Here is a 12,680-nt window from a genome sequence, read left to right as displayed (position 1 = left end):
TGACTTGTAATCTGAAGCCACAAATTTATTAAAAAAAAAAAAAAAAAAAAAAAAAGTGGCTAAGTTTGAGACAGGTAATGTAATAAGTTTGTTCTCTATAAAAAAATTTAAGCCTCAAAAGCAGACTTGACCAGGATTTGTTTCTATAAATGTTTTTATGCTAATGACAAAGCTGCTTAACATTCATTGTTTCTCTTGTTGCTATTACCTCCCCTTGCGGTTTTTTCCTGCACAAGCTCTTTCTCAGCACAGTAAAGTGAAAGGAATAACGTTTCACTTCCATTTTGAGCTTGCTGCAAGCCCTTTCTTCTCGACCACCATCACTGAGTAACATGTTGAGATGAAAGACAGGAATAATTTTATCTCACAATGAATGCATAGGCTGCCACTATATTGTCAAACACTTTGCTAATTTTTTTTCTTTTTATTTGCATTGCTACAGATTGATAACTGTAGCTCACTCTTGCAAAGTAAATCTAGTCTTGGTGATGTAAAACTTACAGCATTTCTTGATCCTGTTATAGATGTGTTTTATTTTTTGGTCATCATTCATTCTGCTTATTGTCATAGATGCGCGGCAGCTGGAATTAGTGATCATGTTTTGATGCCATGAGCTGTTACTAATTAGTATATGATTGACCTAAGACTAGTCTCTGAGCATATTATTACATATTAGCATGTATGTGTGTGTATAGATATACATTCAAATAGGGGACAATTGATATCCTGTTGCTCTTTTTGCTTTTCTTTCCAGGTTTATCAGACTTTCTGACACTAAATGTTTCAAAATGCCATCAGTAAAAAGTTACTTCAGGTCTTTTTTTTCATACATTTTTTTGTGGGTGCACATGTATACCTATGTATAGAGTAGAATCATCTTTTCCCTCCATTCCTTCTCAATCTTTTTATTTTTATGCAATGTACTAATGGTTGGTTACTACATGAGGACAGAAATTAACCGGTTCTTGCTTTTTTTCATGTATTTTTGTATTGCCTGTATAAAATATGCAGAAGGGTGTAGAACCTATGTAGAAATTATGTGAATAGAGTGTTTGCATTGTTTTAAGACCTATGTAGAAAATTAAAAAAAAAAAAAAAATCAGCCCTATACATCTTCCATTAAAGTAGTGAAGATCATTGGAAGACATTCATTTGTTCATTGTTCAACTTTGATTGAATTTATTACATCCTAACATTTGCTAAATTCCTCACTGGTTTATAGAAAGGAGAAAAATCATACAGTTCTTTCCAGAATTAATGGATGTCAGCACAACCTTTTCAGTTACCCTTGTTAACAGTTTTAGAAAGCCAAAAACTAAATGCACAAGAAAATTGTTTTTTCCAGTACAAGTCTAATGAACACTGGCAGGTAAAAGGGAGGAAACTTTTCCATATAGCTGGGTGTATACTCTTTTTGACCACTTATCTTCTGTTATCTGAGGCTGTCAGTATGTTCAAAACCACTAAACTCACACTTCACTTCCCTGAAAAATTCAAGTGTCATTCATTATATCATTGCCAGCTATATCAATTCCTTTCTGCAGTAATTAGCTTGGATCTCTGTAAATGCTGCAAATCAACACAGCTTTCAAATGTACAGATGGATTAAAAAGATTGTAAAAATTCATGTATATCCATTGGTTTCTGTTTAATACAATGATCTTGAAGCTGTGTCTGGCTCAAAAGATAAAGGTTTGGTTTCTTTTCTTTTTTTTCCTTATTTTTTCCCTCCACCCTTTAAACTGTTTCAGCAGTGCTTACACTTCAGACCCAGAAAAATGTCCTTGGGTTGGCAATATAAATTTATTTCAGCCTTCAGTGACAACTAACAAAACAAGCATGGAATGAGAAGGGAAAGCGGCGGGGGGGAAGAAGGAGCAAAGAGGTAGAATAAAAATAAGACACATGGGGGAAAGTGGGAGGCAGACTTTAGAAAACAATAATGTCTTCAATGTTCTATTACTATAATACGCTGACTCTTCATTCCTGACTGAAACTACTTTCAATTCTTATTTTAAAACTTACCATTAAGCGCTTAGTAAGTCAAGACATGGTATCTGTGAAGTATATTTTCTCATAAACAGCTCTCAAATTAAATTCAAGAGAATTTCCAAGAGTTAATTATCTTCTCATGAAATAAGTTGATTTTTAAGGGCTTGCAAAACAGTACTAGAGATTGACAGGAAAATATGTAAACATGCAGAAATGAATGTAAGGAAAGATATCTTTAATCTTAGCTCTGTCAAACAATATTTACCTAACTCGTAGGACAACTATGAGAATCAATGTTTGCACACTTCTGTGTTGTTGAAGTGCCAAGTGTTATCAAAAGCTGTACTATTTTTCATGTACAGGCAGAATTTTATTTTCATGTTGTTGTAGGTGGCAAGTTGGCAATGAGTAGTTGGGCTGCATTTAAGCTTGATTTCATACATTGTTCATAACAAAACAAACAGTGCAGAAACCAGTACTGACAGAATTATCTCTTTCAATTAAGAAGCAATACTGAAGACACTATGTTTTAGGGGGACAGATTTATAATGCAAAATCATTAGTTCAGTTTTGTGTTGAGTATATTCTAATATAACTGCTGAATCGTGTGCTTGTTGGATTTGTCTTAACTTGTTAATTTAAGGACTTCAGTAGTACTATGTTAATACATTAAGAATACAGAAAATAAGTGAGGTTAGGTGCATGGTACAGTGAGGCATCTCTCACTATTTACATTTCTACAGCGACATCCTGTAGAAAATTTTAAATATATATAAAATACTATTAGTAAATTAAAATTATTAGTAAAATGAAATTTAAACCCAGTACTCTGGCATGTGCCCTGCTGGAAACTTATAATAGTTTTACTCTTTCATTGAAAGAGACCATCTGTGGAAAGACTACAACGAATGCTGTCCAGAGGAAAAAATTCTGCAAGGAAAGACAGGGCAGAATTAATGGCCAGCTGGAGCAGAAGAGCCGGGCAGTGTCAGTTGATAAAATGCACCTGTGTTCAGGGAAACAACCAGTAGTCACCAGAAAAGCACTCTGATACTGCTCTTACTTCCACTGTCGCTTTTGGCTAGTGTAACAGAGTGATCCTTATCTGTCTTATGTTAAGTTTGCTGGAGGTGGTGTCTAAGGGTTGCAGAGTGATGAATACGACTTAGATGTGAATTTTGTGTCTGTGTACGGGTTATATGAAACCGCTGTTGTCTTACATCTTTATTAACTTAGCTGCATGGTATATGAGCTTTGCCTAAAATGGTAATTTGTTTTAATTAGTGCATCTTTCAACTCACAGTTCAGGAAAGTCAGCTTTTGATGTATGGCAAATGTAATGGTGGATTCTCTGCTATTTTTGACACAGTCAACAAAAGTTGATTCCTCACCCATAAAACACTATACCTTTGCAAGCCTGGGGTCCAAGGCTGTTGTTTGGAGAGGAAGATGATGAGGGGTAATAATTTTTATACTCCTGTGCCATGCTCCAGCCACATGGAGTAATCTTTATTTGGCTGAAAATGGTTTGCTCTCTTATTCAGTTAAACCAGTGGCACCATCCATGTATGTAGTTACAGACCTGAATCTTGCTGCATACAAGTTTAAGTTAGAAACTTAACAACTGAAGTCAGCCATACAATTAAAATGCCTGGGGTTTGACTTTGGTCTTTTTTTTTGTGAACCTGATCAGTATATGGAAGAACTCTTTCATAGTATGTGTAACTTACTTCATTTTGCCGTCATTACAGAAATAATTATACAAACTGTAGCTTTCATCATAGAAGCAAATATTTAAAAATATATTGACGTGTGCTATTAACCTTTTTTGCCTCAGAGATAAAGTTATTTGGTCTTAATTAATAACAACCAACTTGCAGGATGAAGAATTAAAGATAACTTCTACCAAGTAGCTTTGTACAAGTGCTATTATACCCTAAAGCTTTGGAGTTTTCTGTATCCAGTTCAGTGCCTGTCATTATTGGCCTCTTTTGCTTTCATAACAATAAAAGCTGCTGATATAAAGTAAATCATGTATTTTATAACTACAGAGTGAAGTCAATCCAAATCAGCATGTCTGTTTAGCAGATAATGCCACCCTTTTCTTCTCTGTTGTGGCTTAACAGGAACAGCAGAGACCCTTGGAAAACAAAGAACTTTTCCTGAGGGTATACAATAAATTCAGAATTGCAGTCCAACGGGGCAGACTGGTTATGAGAAATAATCTCAAATCCAGTACAAAAAGCCCTACGTTTAAACTAAGTGAATCCCTTGGGAAATGCAGGTCTACTCTAACCTTGCTGATTATGCTAAAATGATAATGAATAGCTCTATCTAATCCATTTACCTAAGTATGGGAAAGATGGTGTTAGTCAACTTCAACACAGGGGTAGGGGGAGAAGCTATACTAAAAAATGAAAGTAGGCTTTTATGCATCATTCTATAATTAAATATCAAGATCATCTATCATAATAATTGGCTTTCTGAAAAGCCTGTTGCTTGAGTACTTTGTTGTTATCATAGCTTCTCCCCAGCTCTTCATTATGAAATACATAATTACTTTTCTAGTCTGTCTTTTATGTTTGCTAGTAGCATTAAGGATAGCATACTGAGGATGAAGGGTAAAGAATGGGAGAGAGCAAAGTATATTTTCCTTTTCACTTTAAACTGCTAACTGATGGTAGTTCAAAAATGTGTAAAAAGCTCTTCCCTTCCCCCAAATAAAAGTCTTTAAAATGCAGAATGAGAACCTGGTTTTGGCTTCAGCTAAAGGAGTCTATAATTAGGTACTGGTACCTTGATACTTGAGCATTTGCCTGCCCTACAAATAACTGCAGATATCCAAGGATGGATTGGCTTAGACACTGAATTTTTTAAATGGTACTGATAAGTATTGCACATACGCGAAAGTCTAGCTTGATTGCTATAGTCCTGAAGTCAGCCATTGTTTAGGTCTAGATTGAGAATATTATGTTTTTCATTCAAGTGGTAGGGAACAGCTGCTGGGACTTGTGACCAGATCTGCCTGACCTATTTTGGTCAGGGAATTGGTTCACAAAATAGAGCTTTCTTTGCTGCTTCTGATCTGTTCATGAAACACATTGCTACTGCAAAAATGCTTGTTATTTTGGATTTGAGGGGTTTTTTTGTATTGGCCATAATCACCTTATAAGCAGGTTAAAAACTCTTAATTGCAATAATTGACACACTTTTTTAAATGTTAACTTTATGAAAATCACCTTAAAGTGGGTATAAAGATAATATGGTACATTTGTTTCCTGTTTCAATGACCTGTAGAATCAACTTTTCAGTGCAAATATTTCAAATAAAAATTTATTGCTGGGTGAACATTCTGCAGTGTCCATTTAATGTTTTGGTATTTACTGAAGACTGCAGTGCAGGTATCTTCAGACTGGGACTTCAACAAATAAACATTATGATTCTGGTTGTAGCAATGTTCCATTAGTCACTGAAATGCCTGTGAATTTGGATAGTATTAGTATTGCAACAGTGATTTTTTTTTTTTTTTTACAAGTTTTTCATATTAAGTATGATGCTTACTCATAAACAAACCTCCCTGTTTTTGTTACCAGTGGCAAAAATGCACTGGTATTTGCTCATGCATGGCACTAGTATTTTCAGTGGGAGGAAAATAGGATTAAATTGTGGAATGTTTCTGACATTTTTTTTCATTTTTAAGAGAATAGTAGAGGTTTGGATACAGTAGAAGGTACAAATGCTTTCTCTGAACCCACTTTGAAAAACAGACTTTCTTACCGTATGACTGTTACTCTGTGCTCTCCACAATGTTTTGGAGCATTTTTTTTTTAATTTCTTCAAAATCAGTATTAAAGCATCTCTTGCAAATAATATGCATCTGTAAACAAGTTATTGCTGTAACACAATAAAAAGAGACAACAGGGAGTTTTGCTTGTTGTTCAGAATCCTAAAAAATTTTTCAAGCACTGTGCATCAACTGTAACAACCATAAACTAGTTCATACTAACAGCTACCATCCCTATGCATCTCTCTGTAGTAGCTATTAATGTTTATATATGATTTTCCCTTTGCATACCTCATTTTCAGGGAGAAAAGATTTACTTCAGACACAACTATAAAGAGTTATCTCTTCCTGAGTGGTTTTTTTTACCCTCCAAAGGGAAGGTAAGAGATAGCTGATGAGTGACTATACTTTTAAGATGCAGATTCTTCTCCCCCGCCCCCCTTCATGTTTTAGTCCCTTTTCCAAAGAGTCTTAATCTAGAGTACTTTGGCATAGTTTGATAGACTGGAACTACTTGAATTCCTATGAAGGACATTTTCAGGTAAATTACTTTCATTTCAACAGTTGTGTTGTATATTAGAACCAGAAAAAAAATGGTTTGACAAGGATCTGATATTTTTTTAAGGAGTATTGATTCTATTTCATGCAAGGGAAATCTTAATTTTTTTATTTGAGGTCCACCAATGAACTTCTTAGCTGTGATTGGTAAGGTAAATTGACATACAGAGAGTAAAACTGACTACATGGTTACAAAAGCAGTATTAAGGGCCTTAATAAAGCTTTTCTAAGATTCACTGCACAGTTATTTGAGCATATGTTCCATTCTCCCTCTGAACATTCAATACAGTGTGTGCATTAATAGAAAGTGTCATCGTCCTACTCTAACATACAGTTAAGTTCATATGTCTGTGAAAAGCATCAGGTTTTAAAAATAAAAATTACAAAGTATTTCTGCACAGATTACTGCCTTAGAAATAATTTTTTTTTAAGATGGCAATTTAATGTCATTCTTAAAATCTATATTCCATTGCAGTTGCTTATTGTTTTGTAGATTAATTTTGAGTCTTGATACTTGATGCTAAAATATGCTGCATTAGTGAAAGACATGTCCCACTGTATATGGTTAATCTACCTCCTGCTTGTTACAAATTTATGCTACTGAACTGCAGAGATTGCTTCCCTTTTTGTTGTATGTACTAGGCATGGTGAAAGAGTTATAGTTGAGAGAAGAAACTGCCTTCTCAAATTTTGTGCTTTGTCAGGTGGGAGTTGAGGGAATGATGAGTTTGCCAGGAGTCAAAGATTACAAGCAGGAGGGAGGGTTTTGTAGAATGGAACAAAAGAAAGAGGAAATTTGAAATCTGAGATGGGAGGAAGGTGAAATATGAATTTACTATACCCATCCTTAGCATAAATACTGTAATTTCTTGTTTTAATTTTTATTGCTGATGCATTCTACTTACACATGCCAGCTGGATTATGTACAGGGAAAACAGCAAAAACCAGGAGGCTGATGCCTAAGGGACAGTAACAAAACATTAGTTAAGTTACAGAGCCTATAACAACTGCAACATACAATCTGAACAAAGAATGAATATTTTATTACTGTATTGCTTAGTAGCTTTTGACATATATGTGCTGTTATTATTCAATGGCTAAGAAAAATGGGGAAATATGAAAAACATAGGAATACAGATGTACGTATCCAACACCAAATTGCAAGAAGCAGGATCAGTCTTGAGTGGGTAGACTTCCCTTTCTATAACAAATGAAGGATTTATCCAGTATAACTGAGTAGGCTGTTCGATTGGTTGTGTAGTTGTTATTAAAAATACCCAGCGGTACTTGTGCAGAGTGCCTAAGAAGTCACCAACTAATTTCCTTTTTAGTTATATGATTTTAGTTTTCTTGTTTAGATTTTTCTACTTGATGTTCTTGACTTCAAACATCAGCGATATGATACCTCAGCTGTTCTAACGATGCTTTCTTTGATTTAAAAGTTCTCTTTATAGGTCATGTATTTTTAATGTTTCTTCAACTGTGACATGAACACTTAACATTGAAACTTCATTACAGCTTTACCAAAGATCTAAGGACCTAAAGATTTCATAAACCAGAAAGGAATGGAAAGTCATCTCTGTTTTATGGTAATCAAAGGGTGAATTGGAAATGTTAAAGGCAGAAGAATTGTCCTTTTTGTTCAACCTGGCTACTCTACAGCAGCCACATTTCCCATTGTATCTTTGGCTGAATATTTGCTAGCATACTTAGTAATGAAAGAAATATATTATATAGCTATTTTTGTTGATCTAATCAATGAAATTATGTTGAAAGAAACTATTATCACTGGGTTTCAGTGCTTGTACCTCTTCTAGTGTTTTCTCATGTCTTCTGCATACAAACCCCAGGACTTTACATGAGGAGTCATACAGCTAGAAACACTATCTCTTTTGAAGGCATCACCCAAAGAACGGCACAATCCATCAAACTTCATAAATCCATAATTCAATTTATTCGACAGATCAGCACTTTATTACATGTATTATGTATAGATTCTTTTAACTGTATGTGGTAATGCCTGGAGTCCCAACCATAGCCATAATTTCTCTACTAAACATCATACTAACAAAAGTTGTTCTTGCCCCTACATAGTTTCCAGTTTATTTTCAGCAATCTAAACACTGTGAGACTTATTATTTTAAGAGGTCAGTAAAAAGACAGATCACAGGCCTGAATACATTCCAGTATGACAGGGACTCAAATTGTTCACCACATGGCAACTGGCCCCAGTGAACTGAGGTGAAACAGCTTTTGACCATGTAAAATAGCAGTGATATCTTTGTTACTCCACATGCTTTACCATGCAAGGATGGGCAATACCAAATGAGAGTTCAGGAATGACACAGTACCAAGATTTATTAAGCATTATAACAATCACTATCCAAGCAGACTACCAGGCTACATGCCTACAGAAGCATGCGCCTTCCTCTCCAGTATTTTCTAACTTGAGTTTTGGAATCTGCATGCTGTGTTTTACAATAAACCTTAATACATTAACATGTTAGTCTGCTTTTTCTCTAACTCAGTGTATCAACTGCATTTTCTTTTTCCAGTGTAATTATTCTGGCACAAAGCTAAATATGGTTAAGCTACCTTACATAGCTACAAACTTCTTAAATTGTGTACTATAATCAATACCAAAAAATTCCAATTCTATCATCAAAACTATAAGTAATTCAAACTGATGTAAAAAATATTTCAGAGGAACACCTACCCTGGGGAGCATCTCTTTTTGATGGTATTGGCAAAAGGTATAGAATCATCACTTAGAAAATAATTCATGTAACACTTTACGTCTGTAAAAACTTACAATGAAAAATTAGAAGGGATGGAAATGAAGGCACAAAATATCTGGGGTCAAAAAGATGATGTTTTGTTTGTCTAACATCCACCACCCACACCAGCAAAAATTAGTATACAAAAGAACTATCCAGTTGTTTTTTATACAGTCTTTGCCAAGGAAAATTTCCAACTGGAAGTACCCTGCAGACTTCTAGGGGCCTGCAGACATCAGATTACAGACTATTATTATATTTATAGGCAGCCTAAGAAATTTTTTTTTTGAAAGACAGCTGCTAGAAGACAAAATGTGTAGGAATACATACTTGCACTGGAAAATTTGTATGGATAATTTGAAGGTAGGGTTGAAACCACTCTTAAAAATGATACATTTTTCTTGCATTTATGTTAAGGAAGCATGCAATAACATCTCTTGTACAAACCAGTATCCATCATTTCAGTTCATAGGATTCAGTATATTTTTGTAATGAGTTCCTTTTGTAGGAATGAGACTAGAGACTGCTCCATTCTTCTGTGCTGTCATCCCAATGTTAATTTCTCTGTCATTAAGACCATACATCCCTTATATTGCTCAACCTTCCACAGGAAGTACTAGTCATTTACTTCACTTTTCTATAGTCATCTAATGCCTGCCAAGTGATTTTGCCCCACCCCAACCCCTACTCTTCTGAACTGGAATATGTAAAATAAGTCTTCCTTATTCATCTCATTTGTCCCTGTGTTCGTAGATACCCACATTTCTCTGGGGAAAGATAGCTTTAAAAAAAAAAAAAAAAAAAAAAAGATCTTTTGCAATAGGGTAACACTCCCAAGGGGAATGAAATCTATCAAACAGGATGGTCAGTAATTTCCTTGATGGTGACAACGGTATCCATTGTAAGGGTCCTTGCAAATTTGGCTTCAGATAGATTGGAGGAGACTCCCCATCTGCTTCTGCTTTCCATACAAATAAAGACATGCATCTGTGTTTCCCATATCCAAAAAAGTCTTTGCATCTAGGCATGAGAAAATTCTAGACTTTTTTAAGCTATTCTTTTTCCATTACAATACTTGGCTTTGTTAAAAAATTCTTAAGTAGCTGTTTTTCTGCCTCTTCCTGAGCATAGGATGCTGCCTAAAGTGATGCCCTCTGAATAAAACTGTCAGGCAGTGTTTCTGTTTGCATTTGTTTCAGGTGGCCATGGGAAGTTCTGTAGTACCTTTGAATTTTTTCCTCTCCAGTCCTTTTCAGTTTCCTACAACTTAAGGTTTTGCTTTGGCTGTTATTTGAGTGTCTGATAGCAATAGTGTTTATTCATAATCCCTTCATTCTGTTACGTTAGGCTTCACTTATTAAGACTGCTGGATAACCTGAAAATGTGTCTAAACCCCCAATTTGTTCAATTGTGAATGTTAGTCTTGGTTATCCTGCTTAGAACAGCTTTAATTTATTTAGTGTCACTTTCTTCCAGATTGATTTTTAAATAACTATCAATGTTTCAAAGATCTATTGTTTACAAGGTGTTTCTGGCTCTGCTGGCCATTACTTCATTTAATGCGGTGCTAGCTGTTTCTCTCTCCCTTTTTCTTTTTCTTCTTCTTTTTTTCTTTTTAAAAAGTCTTTCCTTTCTCAAATAAATTCAGATTTTCATTTGTATCCTCCTGGTACCTCATTTTTATCACATGCTTGGTATTGTTATTTACCGAAAAAAGTTTCTTTGTAGTGCCTATTTAGAAAGCTTAGGAGTTTATTATCATTGCTTTCAAACACATTACAGAAATGGTCTTGATTTCATATTTGTTATGATCTTGTCATGCTGAATTGCATGTTTTGCTTCAAATAACAATATTTACTAGGCTTTGTGCCTAGCAAAATATCACTAATGGAAAAAAATCATATGGTCTGGAAAAGACTGACAATGCCATTTGAATGTAACGAACAAAAATACCCAAACCAAGCTGATCAATCTCAAGGAAAGACTATACAGTACTTGTGATTAAAAGTAAGCACTGAAACTCTAGGGGTTCCTAAGTCAATGTTGATTGTCTTGAAAAGACATTTTAAGAGCAAGTTTTCTGTGTTTAATGTTTTCATTTTTAAAACTCAGAGAAAAAAATATTGCCTGATTTTCATACTTTTTTTATTTACTTCAGTGTTCATGGTTTTATTTACAGCATTAATCGAAATATTGTTAAATAGCTTTTCAGTGTTTCTGAATACAAAACATTAAAGACTCGAGGCCATAGTGGTCCTTTAGCTACTCTGTATCCATTTTGGTAGAGTAAGACAGCAAAAACTTTACAGATCTGCATATTCTAGGTCTTTGTATTGTCATATGAATCCTTAAGAGATACAGAATTGATGTGCTGTTTGCTGTGCTGTTCATAGATTTGCAGTGGAGTGGTGAAAGGGATAGCAGCTAATGAAGAGGAAAAGGAATCCACAAGCTAGCTGATCATGTGGCACTGAAAAAGATTGGGTCATAAATAGTAAAATCTAAAATAGTAAAATGGAGGTTATCTTCTCTTAAGTCAGTGTTAACTGTGACGTGTAAAAGGTTCCCTGATCAAGGAGAAGGTGGGTGTCCAGGTGCTTGCGCTACCCTTTGCCATGCTGGATCAAAGCCAGTTTGGGAGTCAGATTTGTCTTTCAGGAAGATTGACAACTACAGATCTGTTACAGGAAAGAGCAGGAGCACCTGTTTTGCTGGTACAGCTCATCAGTTCATGATGTTATTTTAGGAGTTTTCACAGAATCATAGAGCAGCACAGGTTGGAAGGGACCTCAAAAGAACTTCCGGTCTAACGTTTTGTGGGAAAAGTAGCCTAGATGAGATTATCTAACATCCTGTCCAATAGCATCTTGGAAACATCTAGTGATGAAGATTCTACCACATCCCTCGGGAGGTTGCTTCAGTGATTGTTCTCACTGTAAAAAAAAAAAAAAAAGGCATTTCTTATATCAAGATGAAACCACTCCCGGTACAACTTGTACCCATTACCCCTTGTCCTCTCCATGTGGCGCCGTATGAAGAGAGAGCCTCTGTCCTCTTTGTAGTTGCCCTTTAAGTACTGGAATACTGTGATGAGGTCCCCCCTGAGCCTTTACTGGCAGAAGAGAAAATATTTTAACAAGCAAAACTGAAATAATTTTGAAGTCAAAGTTGTTTGTTTTTTTTTTAAAGATTATTAAATGCAATATTTTGCAACATGGGTCACTTTACATAATTTAAAGAGTGTACGTCATGGAATAAAGGGTCTGCTACTGCACCTTAGATCTCTGGTTGGAACAAGCTGCCTTTGACAAGTTTTGTTGTTGTGACCAAATGTTGATCCCTTTACTTGGAATATAGAGCTTATTTCTGATTTCAGAGAAAGGCACTTCAATTTAATGGAGCTTTATGGAACCTGTCAATTTAAAGTAGAATATGATCAATATTTGTTTTTTCTTACTTCAGTACTTGTCCTATATCTTAGCATAATTGTATCTATAGCTAGTGAAAAATTCTGTAAATAATTACATTTGGATTTCACTCATTGAAGAGTAAAGACTTAAAATACATTT

This window comes from Platalea leucorodia, assembly GCF_965183815.1.
Source record: "Platalea leucorodia genome assembly, chromosome: Z".
NCBI lineage: Eukaryota > Metazoa > Chordata > Aves > Pelecaniformes > Threskiornithidae > Platalea > Platalea leucorodia.
Note: the sequence above shows the minus strand (reverse complement) of the source record.